Below are 11,073 nucleotides of genomic sequence, written 5' to 3' on the forward strand. Positions count from 1 at the left end.
GTGATTCGTTGCCTCAGAAACTGGGTGACGGCGACGCGCGGGAGTCAGACTTCCGCTGTGATGTCAGTAGGAAACTGGGGAATGACTGTGTGTTTGCTCTCTAGATGGCTGAATCAGGGAACAGTTAGGGAACCCTGAGAGATGCAGGCCTTCAGCTGTGCCCCGCCCTGACAGCAGTGTTTTGGACGCTGTGAAGCGTTCTGCGCATAGCGTTCTTGGGGTGTTTCCTCAGCCTGGAAAATTGGGCTCTGGAATGCCGTTGGAAATAGGTGTGTTTAATTTGTTTTGAAGTGAATAAAATTCTCAAAAAGATGACGTACTCTCTTTTGACTTTCATTCCGTGTTTGTGTGTAACTGATTTTCCAAGGGCTTGAAAATGTCTTGACTTGTCAGTAATCCAAGTCATTATGTCTCCGAAACAGAGTTGACTGAGGGGACCGCAGGTCTTCGCAGGACCTGTGACTTCTTAAACATCCACAGGGGCAAGAGAACCTCAGCCCCACTCTACCAACACGCACCTAGTCAAATTCCACCAAGTGAATCTCACGCACGCTAACACGTGGGGAGCGTTGCTTGCACCACGAGTCCCCATTTGGCTCAACGCGATGCCACGTGTGGGGTTCAAACTGTGACGGCCCCCGTGAAGTGGTTTCCGGATGTGCGTATGAACGAGGCACACTTTCATTCGCCAAGTAGAACCCAGTAAAGCTGAAGTAAACTCCCAGATTTGGGATGTACTTCAGAGGTAGAATATTCGTCCCGTCTTCTTTCCGGATGCCTGAGCACCGGGCCTTTCCATGCTTCTCCCCCGATCCTAAGAGTAGCTGAGGTCGAGACTCACTGAAAGCTCTAGGTAAAGATATCCCACCATGCACAGGCTATCTCCGTTCTCTGACCTGGGAACAACTCTGACCAGGATTCCACATCTAGGAGGCCTGGGAACTGAGTGGGATTTTCTGAGCAATGCCAAATGGCTGCTCCCTTTCCGCCGCCGTTGAGGGTCGTTACCTTGGTTGTCCAGATCACCTAGAAACTATCAGTATCCAGAATCAACAAGATCAACTCTCTGCTCCTCTGACAGCAGAAGGAGCATGACCAAAATGAACCAAAGAGCGTGGCAGGAAAGGATGTGACCGCAAAGCTCAGAGAACAGCCACAGGGGGATGTAAGCAGGCGTTCCCACCTGATCATGAATAATTAATGAAGCGCCAATCCAGGGGGAATCGAGTTTCAGCAGGTGCAACTCATCCAACGGGAGATCGCCGGAGGGCCAACAAGATTCAGCAACTGAGAGTCGGGTGTAGTGTCAAGTGGGACGCGACTGGTTCCAAAGCTCTAGAAGCCCATGGGGTCACTTGGACCACGTGAGAAAATGCCCCCAGTGTGCTGGTTCAGCATTCTGACTCCTGCCTGTCTCTTCCCGCCCAGGGAACGTGGACCCTAACTTGTGCAGGTGCAGATGACGAAGAGCAGAATGAGGGGACGCGGCACCCAAGTTCCCCGACAAGAGAGTTCCACAGAAAGTCCGCTGGATCTTCGCAAATCCAGAGAAATGGCAACGGGACCCAAGGACATAGAGCCCCACCGGTGTCCTGGAGACTCTTCAGGCATAACGCCTGGAGCCGCAGGACGAGCTGAAAAAGGAGCCAGGCACCGAAGGACAAAGCGGTGTTGACGTTCTTCATCTGGGTTTCCCAGTGCGGTCCAATTCACGGTGGTTTCCAAGGGCCTCCTGGAGGAGAAAACACGTGAGGGTGTGGTCAGGGTTTTCTGCTGACACACTTACCGTGGGGAAGAAGGAGAAGCTCTGAAGATGGATAACGACCGAGATTGCATGTCGAAGTGTACCTCCTTGATGACACTGAGGCCTACGTTGAAATAGAGTGAATATGGTCCAATTACACTGTGTCTATTTTAGCACCTTGTTTAAAAAAAAAAAAAAAAAAAGATGTAAAACAAGACAGGGGTACGTGCACCAGTAGTACATACCTGACGGGAAACATCTATTCTTCAAAGCTTGCGGCTGTACAGGTAGGTTTTAGAATGTCTGTCCATAGTGAACATCGTCTTAGAGGGGGCTGGGCAAACAGAGCTTTCCAGGTCATGTAATGGGATTCAGTTGATTAGGTTAGGGTCCGTTTCGCGTCAGGGGTCCAGAGGCAGTATAAAAGGCAGCCTGGAAAGCAAAGGTCCCTCTCTGCCCCTTCCTCCGGCTTCCTGAAGGCTGCACCGCTTCCAGCAGGGCTGCTCCGGCACCTGCCCATCTGAGCGCCAGCGCACCTGTTCATCTGAGCGCCAGCCGAGGAAAGAAAGTAGACCTGTAATTTCAGGTAAGTTTCCCTGAACGACTGTTTGTTTCGCCTAATCCCTGAGGAGTTGGGGGAAAAGAGACAAAGGAGAGTGAAAGAAACAGATCACACTGGGGCTCGCTGATGGGGTAGGATGTGTTCTCCTTATCCGTAATTCTTGGAACAGAAAGCGAGAAAACATTTCCATCTCCGTGCCCGGGATAAGAGCCAGATGGAAATGCAAAAAGAAATGTACTCCAGCACGCTGAATTGGTGGGTAAATGGAAAAAGAACTTTGGAAAAGGGGTGGTTTGCCCTTTAGCCATGCAAGAGATTCATATGCCACTTGTTCAGCGTTTGTTTAGATGAATTCGTATGGCGTGTGTAAAATACCAGAAAAATAAATAAAGAGGGGCTGGAGCTAAAGCCAAAAAGACAGAGCAGGAAAGACCATCACCTGCTAGTGTGGTAGAGAGGGAGATAACTTCTCTCGATGAATTTGTGTTTGGAAGTTGCCTAGTGAAACGGCAAGAGTAGCGATTTGAGTTATGATAGGAAGCATCCCTTATCCCTGACTTCAAGCAGACCTGCCAAGGGGTGACATCGGCCATGCCCTGTAGCTTCGATTCTTTTGTCCCTCAGGGGAGAGAGAATCATTGTGTCTTCTACTGGAGTGAATGGTGAGAGACCTAAGTCCAGTCTCCAGAATCAGTTGTTTGGGTGGGATTGAAATCTCAACTCCAACTCCACATACCTAGGCCGTGGGCCGTGTGGCAGGCCAGGTTTACTCTTGGACCAGGTGGTCACGGCAGAGGAACACACAATATCTGAGGATGCACACACCACATTGTGATCCACAGATTTGACCGACGGGTGGTGAGGTCTCCTCATGACCACACCGTCATGGAATTAGCTGGGGGTTTCTTGTGGGTGTGTGAATATCCAGTGTGCCTAACCATCGCTTTTCGTGTGTTTGTGTGTGATTCAGGTGACCCAACCATCAACCCCGGAACAAGGCGGCCATAAAACGCCCAGGAGACGAAGATGATGGCACGTCGTGACCCCAAAAGTGGGGCAAACAGACTCGTGAGAGCCCAGACCCTCCAGAAGCAGCAGAGGGCCCCAGTTGGGCCAAGGGCTCCCCCACCCGATGAAGAGGATCCCAGGGTACGTCTAGCCCTGGAATCTTTTGGGTATCGAGGGGGGAGGAGCGGGCGAGTGTCACACGGTCCTCAGAGACTGGGTTGGATTCCAAAGAGTTCTGCCAGCACCACCCGGGTTGCTTTTCCCATCCAAGGTGGGCCTGGCTTGGGACCTCCTCCCCGGCCCGACAGGTCCCTGGAGAGACTCTTGGGAGCAACCTCCCTTTCCACTCAGAATCCTGTGTAGCCAGGTTGGGCTGTGCTGTGGACATTGGGTTCACCATCGTCCCCGCTAGAACCCTGAGTCCTTCCTTTGAGAGTTCCTCCGTCACATGGGCTTTGGGAGGGAACATCGTAACCGAACCCTCCCTCCACTTCAGGGCCCCCATGCCGGTGTCCCCTCTTTGGAATCCTCACTCAGTTCTGAATTCACAGTCCGTCTCAATGTTGACATTGGATCACTGCCTGTGGCTTCAGCTCATTCACTGACATCACTTCCTTTCCACCCACAGATCAAGTGCAAAAACTGCGGGGCCTTTGGGCACACGGCCAGAAGTACCAGGTGCCCCATGAAGTGCTGGAACGGAGCCCTGGTTCCCCAGACCTTTGGGAGAAAGGAAGGGAAGGAAAACCTGAAACCATGGAAGCCCCAGGTTCGAGGGAACCCTGGGCCCTTGAACAAGGAAAAGGGAGAGAAGGAAGAGAGACCGAGGTGAGCAGTGGGAGGGGTTTTCACCATCCTTAGGGTACTGCCACCTAAGGACACGGTGTCTCTGCACCTGCACACCGTGTGCCTTTCCGTCTCCGGGACAGGGAAGGAACGCTGCAGAGAAACAGACCAGAGCTCCGTGTCCTCCTGGGTTCCCCACCCAGGAGCTCCTTTGGCTCTGGGAGATTCAGGGACGGGGGAGAGGCGGGGCCGCTTCGTGCAGGTTCCCCATGACAGGGGGAAAAGCAACGGAATCCAAATGACAGTCCTTACTTGGGAAGCCTAGAGGGCCACCGGCAGGATGGGAAGGTTGGCACATGAGGGAAGGTGCAGAGGCGGAAAGGGCACAAAAGTTCCATTTATGTATCACAAAACACAGAACGGGACTGGGCCCCAGCCAGGGTTCTCCCTGTCTCCTGGGGAGAACCGGGGGGCAGGGCCTGAACTTTTTCTCTTCTGCAGGCAACAAGACCCGCAGAGGAAGGCTCTCCTCCAGATCTTTTCCGGGACACCTCCGGAGAAGCAGCCGCCAAATCGAAAAGCATCCATGGAATCTTGTGATTATCTGAGGGTGAGTGTCACCCTGGGCCCCTGGTCTTTTTCTCCTCTAGGTCACCCTGGTTGATTTCCTTTCAGGTTCCCGTGTGCGTGAGGGGATCGGGGAACCCCTCTTCCCTGCCTTCTTGGGGTCAGGGACTCCACGATCCTTCCAGGTCCATTTGATTCCAGGTGAAGGCATCTGAAGGTGCCGTATTTGCTGTTGCTTTCTCTCCGTGCAATGATGGCAAGCCTGCCAACAACATCTTCCTAGTGGCCTGAGGAAATTAGTCCCTCAGGGGCCCCAAACATGGAGGAGGCTCACCCCAGGAACATGCATGTTTTCAGAAAAGACGTCCTGGGAACCCTTGAGCCACCAACCTGCCTTCAGAAGGGCATTAGTCCGTCCCACTTCACGGAAGGCTGAGTGGAGGCGCTTTGATCCAGTGAATGCCCAAGACACAGTCTTCAGAAAAATGGTATTCTTAGACCATAGCTCGAGAGTGCATTTTTCATGGGTCTTGTCCCGATCAGCACTCACGTTGAGGATCTGTCCCTACTTCCAAGGACCGCCTGTCCATACCGTATTAAGAATTTCCTGCTGTGTGCACCTCGTCATTGGATGTGGTTGATTTCCATGTTGGCTCCATGCCGAGGAACCTCTAACGTGTGTGGTCTCCTTTCTTTCAGGTTGCAAGCAGGCCAATGCCGGTGCACACAGCCAATAAGAGGCCACGCGTGGACCCTGCCCTCACTGATGGCTCAGCTACCAAAATGTCTGACACGGTATCCGTCTTGGCTTCGCTGTCTCCCCTCAGAAAAGCCAGTCCGAGCTCCTCGTCAAGTCTCCGACCGAAGGAACGAGAGACAGGGGCTGTGGCCGACATCCCTCAGCCGGGAGTCAGGCAGCAGGGCCCGGAGCCTCTCGTCGTGGTGAAGCCGACACACAGCAGGCCTCAGGGTGGCCGCCGAGAAGTTCCCCAGGCTGCCTCCAAGCCCCACGGCCTGATCCGGGTCATCAGCCCCCAGGCACAAGACAAACGTCCTGCGGTGACCTCACAGCCCTGCCCACCAGCCGACACACACAGCTTGGGCCTCGGCTCCAATCTCAGTTTCAGGCCAGGAGCCAAGAGACCTGCCCAGGCTCCGACTCAGGCTTGCCTGAACTTCCCCAAGAAACCGAGAACGGGTCCCTTCCAGATGCCCGAAAATGCCATCCAGGGAGGTGAGCTGGGGGCCCCGGAGACTCTCCAACCTCCGCCAGCTGCAACCGAACTCAGACCAAGTCCGTCGCCCCAGATGAGCAGGGGGACACCCGCCCAGGTGCCCAGCAGCGACCGGCAGCCTCCGCGCAGCAGACCTTACCTGCCTACTGCCCAGGCCTGCACCATGTCCCATCACCCAGCGGCCAGCCACGATGGGGCCCAGCCTCTCAGAATGCTCTTCCGGAGACTGGAAAACGGATGGTGGAGCTCCAGCCTCCTGACAGCTCCCTCGTTTCCCTCTCCTGAGGAGCCGGGAGACTTCCTCTCTCACAGCCCTCACGTCTCAGAGAAGTCTGAGGCTCCCTGTGTTCCTGTCCCGCTGAGTGTCCTCTATGAGGACCTTCAGGTTTCCTCCTCCTCAGAGGACAGCGATTCTGACCTGGAGTGAGACTACAGGTGGCCGGGGCTCCATTGCACCCAGCTCCCGTGACTTGGAGGGGTCTGTGGGACTGAGGAGCACGGAGCAGAGAGCAGACTGTGTGTGGTGACTCCCAAGCTCCCCGGCTGTGGTGCTTCTGTGGATGTTGGAGCCCAGGCCAGGCAGGGACCACATGCAGAGACTCTGCCTCATCGAATTCTGGTGAGGGACATTGTAGTTCGCAGGGCTCTCCGGAAACCCGCCACCAGAAGCTTCTGTGCCAGTGATTCGTTGCCTCAGAAACTGGGTGACGGCGACGCGCGGGAGTCAGACTTCCGCTGTGATGTCAGTAGGAAACTGGGGAATGACTGTGTGTTTGCTCTCTAGATGGCTGAATCAGGGAACAGTTAGGGAACCCTGAGAGATGCAGGCCTTCAGCTGTGCCCCGCCCTGACAGCAGTGTTTTGGACGCTGTGAAGCGTTCTGCGCATAGCGTTCTTGGGGTGTTTCCTCAGCCTGGAAAACTGGGCTCTGGAATGCCGTTGGAAATAGGTGTGCTTAATTTGTTTTGAAGTGAATAAAATTCTCAAAACGATGACGTACTCTCTTTTGACTTTCATTCCGTGTTTGTGTGTAACTGATTTTCCAAGGGCTTGAAAATGTCTTGACTTGTCAGTAATCCAAGTCATTATGTCTCCGAAACAGAGTTGATTGAGGGGACCACAGGTCTTCCCAGGACCTGTGACTTCTTAAACATCCACAGGGGCAAGAGAACCTCAGCCCCACTCTACCAACATGCACCTAGTCAAATTCCGCCAAGTGAATCTCAGGCACGCTAACACGTGGGGAGCGTTGCTTGCACCACGAGTCCCCATTTGGCTCACTGCGATGCCACATGTGGGGTTTCACACGGATATCTGCACCGCAGTCCATTTCACAAAGGTAGAATAAACCTATTGGCTTTCTCTCGGTTTGTTGGATGCAAAAACCTGTAATGTTGTTGTTTTTTGGTGGTAGAATTTCACTCTGGAAAAGAAAATATTCTGAAAATGGAGGTTGTCCTAGATTGTATTTCAAGGTGAGTCTACTTGATGCTAGTGTAGCATATTTTGGCATATAATACATATGGTTATATTATATTTTGTCTATATTACTTCATTTTAAACAACCTTTTTGTGAAAAATGTCAGAGTTAGATATACCAATGTTAAATTTCTGATGACGTGTCCAGAAGCACTGTAAAATGCAGCCTAGAATGCAAAATTCCCAGCCACGTCTTTGTTGAAATCTCTGCAGAGCGACATTTCATCCAGGGGTTTTCAAGGTGCACTAGTGTGGCATGAGCTGGTCTTTGGCTTCCTGCTGAAGTTGGAATCGTGCAGATTGTTTAGGGGTGGTGTCTGCTTGTCCCATCTTTCCAGGTCATCATTAACCTTTCCTCGGCACCCACGTGGACTCAGAACTTACCTAGAGTCACAGGCAGGTCTGGGAAGCTGCCCTTGAGCCTTTGTTCAGTCCATGATGGTTCCATGCCTCTGATCTGCTGGGGCACATTCTGCAGAGGGCTGGGCTGGCATAAGCTGTCCCTGCCCTTCTGAAAATCACGGAGATTCCTGGTACCTGAAGCCACATAGAAATATCTGTGGAGTCTCAGGCAGGACAGGGATGTCATTCACAGGCTCCTGTTCTTCCACTTAATGGCCACAAGAGTGATTCCTAGGTTTCCTAATTAACTTCAAAACAATTTTGGTGACTTTGTTGTGTCAATGACCACTCCCGTTTCTGTGGCATCCAGTTTACCTGTAAGGTTTTTTGGGGATTATGTGGAAACTTGTGCATTTTTCCAGAGCCTCACTTCATCCTGGATGCTCTCAGCATGCACAAGCGGATCCATGCCTTGGTGGCATCTTGGAGCATCGCAGGAGACCCATTAGGTCTAGGAGGCACTAGGAGGTCCATCAGGAATTGGGCGGGCATGTGTCTGCCCATCTGTAGTGTGAACTTCTATTCACCTTCAGAATGCAGATTCTTCCTGAACTAATAAGTTATCTTCATCTTGGTGTAAGTAGCCACAAAAGAATAATTCATATTAACTACATTAGTAAAAATAACTGAAAATCAACACTGAAGATAATAACGACAATGTTATTTATTATAATATTGATAGTAATAATAAAACAAAGGCATTAGAGATTAGAGATTCCCTTAAGTGAAGGACAATGTGAAGATATAGGGATACATGAGTTGTTTGGACTCAGAGTCCAATGAGACCTGCTCCTCAAAGGCAAAGACAAGAAGCATAAGGAAAATACAAAGTTCATGGGTGACCACCTTGGCTACCTTGGAACTCATGTGGGAACACTGCAGGCAAAGTGTACCTTGTCTTGGGACTGCCCACCACCCAGCCCCCACTCACCTTCATGAGGTAGGACAGCAGGATAACGGAGAAGGAGTCCATGCAAGGAATGCAAGACTTGTGTCACACCAGATTCAAAGAAGCACTGCTTATGACAGATGTTTATCTCCTAACACTGTGTCACTTCTAACTGCCTGGCTGCATGTCTGCCCTCTGTTCTTCTTAGGTCACAGAAGGGACAGACATTACTGTCCACCCATCTGCATACAGAGCCATTGGAGGACGTTACCCTTGTTGCTTCCTCCTTGGAAAGGGGCAACATACATGGCAGATGCCATTCTCTGTCTCTTTGGAAAACTTTGCCAGCACATTTAAGGTTTTCTTCAGCCACAGAAAGCCACCTGCTTCAAAGTCTCACCCTCCACAAGTGGCAAGCCCACAATAATTAATGGAGGCACGGGTGCATAGGCTTTGCCATTTGATTCCGTTGGGACAAATGGGGAGGTCTTCTTAGCTGAACAGCTCTGTCTGTGCGGCCACTTGACAAAGTCAGGCTGCATTGCCATTAGACTTGTCCCTTTGCACGTAAGGCTTCCCTCCAATCCTTTCCACAGATGTGGATCCTGACATTACTTCCTAATAAACATCCTGCACACTAAACTTCATCTATATCCAGCTCCCTGGGAACCAAACCTGTGACAAAAGTGAAAAGTTTCTAGGGAAAATATGGTTTCCTTATCAGACAGGGATCAAATTCTCTGAGCTAGAAAATAAGGTAAAGTCTGATGCCATCTCATGATTTTTTTTATTAGGACATTACCACTGCCAGCAAGAATTATGTGCATCAATTCATGGGGACAAAAATCATATTGGAGTGGGATGAGGTTGTTGTGAGTTGAGGAGAAATTTTGATGAATGAACTTTACCCGCAACTTGAGTTCAGGAGAAGAGATGAAGATGAAAACAGCTGGAAATAAAAGTTGTCCAAAAACATTTTTCTGGTTTTTCAAAAATCAAATTTCAGGTTGGGAGACACTATGTTTAAATTCTAAAAGGATGTAGCATACTGAGAGGAAATAACTATAGATAAATTGTCCTTTTTGTAAATAATACACTTTATAGTATGACGGGAGACCAAGGGACACAACACAAATTTGGAGTTAAAGAAACTAACAGACATTCTCGATACTCAGCTGTTATGGCAGAGATGCCAGAATGATGGATGTCCATGTAGCAGTACTGTTTTTTTGTTTTTGTTTTTGTTTTTGTTTTTGTTTTTGTTTTTTGAGACAGAATCTTGATCTGTAACCAGGCTGGGGTGCAATAGTGTGATCTCAGCTCACTGCAATCTCCACCTTCTTGGTTCAAGAAATCCTCCTGCCTCAGCCTCCCAAGTAGCTGGGACTACTTGCGCACCACCACACTCAGCTAATTTTTGTATTTTTAGTAGAGATGTGGTTTCACCATGTTGACTAGGATGGTCTCAATCTCCTGATCTTGTGATCTGCCCCCCTTGGCCTCCCGAAGGGTTGGGATTAGAGGTATGAGCCACTATGCCCGGCCCATGTAGCAGTACTTTTGAACTTAATGGCTGAAAGCATCCACCTCCAAACTTATGTATTATATTTGCAAAAGAGTACAAACCATGTAATGAATTTTAAAGGGAGGACAAGCCTGTGGGAATTCAACAGCCATGGCAACGTTTTGAACTTCTTTTTATTAAACATGTAGGAAGTAAGTGAAGTTCAAGACCTAACAGAATTGCCAGGAATTATTTGAAGAATTACCAAGATGACTTAGACACTATGAAATCCTTACGATGCCTTCAGGTGGAGTTTCCTCCTGGAGCCAGTGATTTTAAGCCAGAGGCAAATGTCTCTGCAGGCATAAGAATTCGACCCAAATGTACTATTCAATTTTAAATGAGATGACAATAAAATTGTCGACTATATAGTAACAACTTTTTTTTTTTCTTTCAGACAGATTCTTTCTCTGTTGCCTAGGATGGAGTGCAGTGGGGCACTCTTGGCTCACTGCAATCTCTGCCTCCTGGGTTCAAGTGATTTTCCCATCTCATCCTCCTAAGTAGCTGGGATTATAAGCATGTGCCACCATGTCTGACTGATTTTTGTATCAGCAAAATTATTTCTAGGGTGGAGAGTTAGGGATTTTTATTCTCCCACATCCAAAAATATATTCTCCAAATGATCTGTCAATAGAAATAACTGATACCTATATTTGCTAACCTATCTTTTTCTGTCTTTAAATTCAGAACTAGAGTGTGGAAAAGTTATATTAAGAAGGTTCTCTCAATTTTCAACACGAGTGATGGGCTAGGCACTATTCTAGGTGCTACAGATACACATTAACATACCCACAATAGTTTTGCCTTATTACCTCCTACATTCTAATAATGCAA

The sequence above is a fragment of the Macaca nemestrina genome, assembly GCF_043159975.1.
Source record: "Macaca nemestrina isolate mMacNem1 chromosome 4 unlocalized genomic scaffold, mMacNem.hap1 SUPER_4_unloc_4, whole genome shotgun sequence".
In the NCBI taxonomy this organism is placed as follows: domain Eukaryota; kingdom Metazoa; phylum Chordata; class Mammalia; order Primates; family Cercopithecidae; genus Macaca; species Macaca nemestrina.